Raw genomic sequence first — 6,000 nt, forward strand, 5'->3', positions numbered from 1 at the left:
CTGAGAAGGCCCCGGCCAGCTCTCTGGTGTGAGATATGGAATAATGGACACTTTTTATTACTTTTTTTAACATTTATTTATTTTTGAGAGACAGAGCACAAGTGGGGGAGGGGCAGAGAGAGGAGGAGACACAGAATCCGACGCAGGCTCCAGGCTCCGTCCGAGCTGTCAGCACAGAGCTCAACGCGGCGCTCGAACTCACGAATCGCGAGATCATGAGCTGAGCCGAAGTTGGACGCTTAACCGACTGAGCCCCCGGGCGCCCCATGGAATAGTGGACATTTTAAAATCGCAAGGGCCCTTGTCTGCGTCAACCTTTTCATTTTGCCCACAGACCTCAAGTTACTTGCCCAAGTAGGCAGCCAAAATGGGACTAGAACTCTCACCTCTGTATTTCTTATCTAGTGCTCTACTCTTGGTTAGCTCAAACTCCGTAATCGAAAAGGCCCCATTCATTAAAAGTTCCATGCCAGTGAGAAAGGCCGGGAAAACAATGAGGGCTGTGTTCCGTTCTGGTACCGAATTCATCGGCTGGAAAGCCGAGCACTCTGCCGAACTCAGGCGTGCGAGTTTCCCGACAATCTCGCTCTTCCAGATGTTATTTATCCCCTTCTCCAGCAGACTGTTCCCGTAAGCACTTTCTGGCTTTACAGTGGGCTTGAAGGAAGACCGTCCAGCCAGCCAATCCCTTCATTAGGGATGTGACAGAAGTCGAGAAAAATAAGTGCACATCACTTGATTCCATCCCTTTCTTTCCAGCCACACTTCTCCATCTTTTCTCCCCAGACACAGTGATTTCTGGGAGCCAGGGTGGCTTCCAGAGGTAGACACATCCACCTGAAGGCCTGTAAAGCGGGATGAAGACACCAGCCCTCCAGACAAAACCTAAGGGATGGGTTTCGCAGGGCCCTACTGAAGTTCCACCATAATACCACATCAAGCCCCCGCTCACATCAAACATTCGCTCACCCTCCTCAGCATAAAGCTAGGAAAGCTGGTTTCCGATCCCAGTTTGTCCACTTCTCACTCTGTGGCTTATTCAGGCCGCTTAATATCGTTGGCCACTTAATCACACTATACTGTCTAAGTGTTTGAACTACACCAGTGTTTCTCAAAGTGTGTTCCACGGAGTCCTCGGGTTCAGGGGAGGTATCTCACAGCGAGTAAGGAAGAGAATGGCTCCAGTTTTCTTTGTTTTAGAGCATGAGTTTTTGTGGCTCTGTGGCTAAAAAAAATTACCAGAAACATTGGACTAGGAAATCGCCATGTTCACTTTCAGCTGTAATAGTCTAAAATTCTAGGTTCTTTCTGAGTTTCCAAGATGGGCCTGTCTGATGATGAAAGATTCTGGTGGATTTTGTTCTAAAAATAGAAGTTCAAACAAGAACACTCAAAGAGCATGTCTGTGGCAGTCCTCTAGAATCATCTGTAATCTGGTGACACCCAAAAAGCAATAACAGCAAGCATGTCCTATAAGCCAGGGTCTGTGGTAGGCCCTTCATATGCACTATCTGATGTAATTCTCACAGCCGTATAAAGCAGGCATTGTTACCTTTGTTTTACACAGGAGGAAACTGAAGCCCAGAAAGGTTAAATAACTTGCACATCTCTGTCAGTTTGAATTGCTGTAATGAGTTATCATAAGTTTTCATTCATTTATGGCAAATGTTCATTACATCTGTAGCAGCCATAGCTTGTTGCCTAACCAAACAGTCATTCCTCCTACTTCCTTAGTGACAGAACCTTATGTTACAGGTGACAGTGTGTTCAGCTCCAAGAGATGAATCACAGTTGCTTTAAGCCAGCCATGCAAGCCTGTGCTAATAACGGATATAAAGGTGACCAAGTGACTTAGTTCTGGCTAATGAGACATGAAGAGAACCCTGAAGGAGCTGCTGAAAGAGATTTTTCTTCTCTGAAAAAGCGATGAACTTGGGAAAGGCCTCCATCGACCTATTGCTTGAGAGATAGGGTGCAATGTATGGTGCTGTGGCAGCCATATTGGAACCATGAGGGAAGACTTCATCGTGCTGAGGATGTCGGAGCGAAAAGGCAAAAATATATTTTTTAAATGCTTATTCACTTTTTGAGACACAGACACAGAGCGCAAGCAGGGGAGGGGCAGAGAGAGAAGGAGACACAGAATTCAAAAGCAGGCTCCAGGCTCTGAGCTGTCAGTACAGAGCCCAACATGGGGCTCAAACTCATGAACCATGAGATCATGACCTGAGCTAAAGTCAGACGCGTAACCGACTGAGCCACCCTGACAAAAATATTTTTAATATCGTTGAGTTGCTACATAATCCTCTCTGGGACTGTCCACCTCCCAACTTCTTGTTAAGTGGGATAACAAATGTCCGTGTAAACTTAAGTCAGGGCACCTGGGTGGCTCAGTCAATTAAGCATCTGACTTCAGCTCAAGTCATGATCTCGTGGTCCATGGGTTCAAGCCGCACGTCAGGCTCTGTGCTGACAGCTTAGAGCCTGGATCCTGCTTCAGATTCTGTGTCTCCCTCTCTCTCTCTGCCCCTCTCCCACTTATACTCTGTTTCTCTCTCTCCCTCTCTCTTAAAAATAAACATTAAAAAAAGGAAATCTAAAAAATAAAATAAATAATAAACTTAAGTCATTGTTAGTTGGGGAACTTTATTGCTTGACTTGAAGTCACCTGAAGTCATATCCTTCGTCCGGGAAACCGTCCATCTGTTTCACCATCAATTCCAATCTTGAAATGTTTTCAAGACACAGCTCAGATGCTACCTGTAGACTTTACCAACCTCCTTCCCTCTTAAGGTTCTGAACCAGTGTTTACTGTGTGCTCTATCATTCGATATTTCAGTATGATGAGGTTTTGTAGAACTTTTCACTCTAGATTCCCCCACGTTCACTTTGACTGTCCAACTAGACTAAGGCCCTTGACGGACATGCCTTCTACTAGCTTATTTATCCCCAGCCTTCCCAGCAGTGCCAAACCCTGCGCTGCACATTCCGTAGTCATCAACCCCTCCTATCTGAATAATAATAATGGCAATTACTGTTGGGATTTTTAGTGCTGAATAAGAGGCACCTCGTGTCTCTCCTCACAATAAGTTCGTTTTTACTCTAGGACAACTAACTCAAAGTCCAAAGTAATCAGGTGACATTTTATGAGCTCAAAGGCTTTTCTTGAGATTTGACAAGCTGTTAAAGATTATTTGACCCTCAGATCTATACTGTAGAACATATAAATCAGTGTTTCTCAGTAATGGCTACACATGAGAATCCTATGGGGAACTTTCTTCGGCACACAGATACTAGGGTCCCACCCCCAGAAATTCTGAGTTAATAGGAGGTGTGGTCTTGACATGAGAGGTTTTAAAAGTTACGGCCCACTGCTGTAGATCACTGTGTTGAAGTCCTAAAGCAGGGTTCTTAAACTCCAGTGTCCATAAGAATAACCTGTGGTTTAATGTCAAATGATAATTTCTGAGCCTCACTACTGGAGAATCTGAGTCTGACTTGGGCCCAGGGGTCTGCACTTTTATTTTTATCTTATTAAAAAAATTTTTTTTAAGTAATCTCCACACCCAACGTGGTACCTGAGCTCACAAACTTGAGATCAAGACTTGCATGCTACATGAACCAGCCAGGCACCCCAGGGGTCTGCATTTTTAGAAAATAGCCAGGGGCGCCTGGGTGGCTCAGCCGGTTAAGCGTCCAATTCTTGATTTTGTCTCAGGTCACGATCTCACAGTTCGTGAGTTCAAGCCCTGCATCCAGCTCCATGCTGCGCATGGAGCCTGCTTGAGAATCTCTCAATCTCTCTCTCTCTCTCTCTCTCTCTCTCTCTCCCCCCCCCCGCCCCGCTTCTTCCCCCCCCCACCTCGCATGCTCTCTCTCTTTCTAAACAAACAAACAAACAAACAAACAAAAGGTTAAAGTTACAAGGAGCCAGCCAGGATTCGATTCAGTAGGAAGACTTTTCAACCTTAATAAGTACTAACTCATAATGACTTGTTTTGAGTCACTGCAAGTGTTTAAAAGAGAAGCTAAATGAGCAGTTGTCCAGAAAATGCAGAATGAGTTTCAGAACTGAAAGAAAAATGAGATAAGATGACCTCTAAGTGCTCTATCGACTTGGATCCCACAGCTTTTGGAAATTCCTTGTGCCTCAGTAGTTGTTCAAGGAGGGAATTTACAATGAACGAAAATACAAAGCACAACAACATCATAAAAGGAAAGGGACTACAAGATAAGGAACGTGGGCAGCCGATACAAAGTAGGAAAGGCAAGAAAACAAATTCTCCCCTAGGGCCTCCAGAGCGAACGTAATCCTGCTGACACTTTGATTTGGGGACTTCTGGCCTATGGAACTATTAGATAATAAATATTTGCAATTTTAAGCCACCAAGTTTGTGGTGATCTGCCAAAGCAGCAATAGAACACTAAGAAAACCACCCTTGTATGAAAGACTAGCAGATTTTAGGGAAGGAGAGGTGGGTCCCTGAGTACTCTGCCCCTGAAGTTGGCATTTATAAGATTCTGGTGGAAAATGTAATTGTTATTTTGGGGTTTGCGGTGGTTTATTTGCTTCCTTTGCTGCTTAAAAGCCCCAGAATAAGAGCACAGGCCAGTTCTCGGTGGGTTTGAGACAGATATCTCATCTAGCCCTCTAGAACCTGAAAGTCTTGACAATGATTGTAGGGCAGCTCGAGGCTGTGGCTCCGTTTTATGCACCCTGGCCGCCCTCCCCCACCTTCCACCACTCAAGTTCAAGGAAGCCTGCCCAGAACCTCCATCTGATCCCTTCTTTCCAACTCAGCAGCTTCCCCGGCCCTCATACCTTCCATCTGCAGTGTGGGTGGTGTTTTCATACCTGCTAACACCCTCCTTTGTAATCTAGCCATTTACTCACTTGCTCCCTTCCGTGCATGTTAACCGCCTTGCCATTCTTCAGGTACAGTCTCACTCCAGGGCTTTATGCTGGCTGTTTTCTGTGGAATGTTCTCCAGAATGTTCTTTCTTCGGATACCTAGATGATGAACTCTCTTGTTTCCTCCAAGTCTTACTTCCCACTTTCTTTTTTTTTTTAATAGAGAGAATTTTTTTTAATTTATTTGTTTTTGAGAGAGAGAAAGTGAGCAGGGCAGGGGCAGAGAGTCAGAAGATCCGAAGCAGGTTCTGCACTGTCAGCACAGAGCCAGGTGTGGGGCTCAAGCTCACCAACCGCGAGATCATGACCCAAGCTGAAGTTGGACACTTAACCAACTGAGCCACCTAGGCATCCCCCTTTTTTTTAGTTTATTTATTTTGAGGGGGGGCAGAGAGAGAGAGAGAGAGAGAGAGAGAGAGAATTCCAAGTAGGCTCCACGCCGTCAGCACAGAGCCCAACATGGGGGCTCAATCTCATGAACTGTGAGGTCATGACCTGAGCCGACATCAAGAGTTGGACGCTTAACCAACTGAGCCACCCAGGTGCCCCTCCTGCCACTTTCTTAATGAAGCCTATTCTGACTACCCTAGTTAATAGACACACACACACACACACACACACACACACTTTCAAACTCCCTTTTCCTGCCCATTTTTTTTCACAGCACTTGTCTCCTCCGAATATAAACTATAATCTATTTATTATAATATTTATTGTTTAGGGTCCATCTTCCCCCCATTAAAATGCTTTTATGTCTTTTATGTTGCCTTACACAGCCTAAGCACCAAGAACAGCTCCTGGTACACAGTAGATACTCTAACTATTGTTGAGTGAATGAATTTATTCTCTTCTCTGCCCTCGTGCTAGGCCAGATCTTGGGGTGGTTTGATTTCCCTTTGACTGTCTGGGCTGTAAACAGCTGGGGACACGACTGCTCTCTCACTTCCAGCTGGTACCCTGGCGCTCGGTCCTTCTCCCCTCCTCCACGCTAATTGTGCTTCCGGGGTTGCCCATTCTCTCCACATTTCTCTCCTCTTCTCAGTGGAAAGGACTGGGTGGGAAGGGAGCTAAATCACTCCTTCCACTGG

Source organism: Neofelis nebulosa, chromosome X (genome assembly GCF_028018385.1).
Source record: "Neofelis nebulosa isolate mNeoNeb1 chromosome X, mNeoNeb1.pri, whole genome shotgun sequence".
Lineage (NCBI taxonomy): Eukaryota > Metazoa > Chordata > Mammalia > Carnivora > Felidae > Neofelis > Neofelis nebulosa.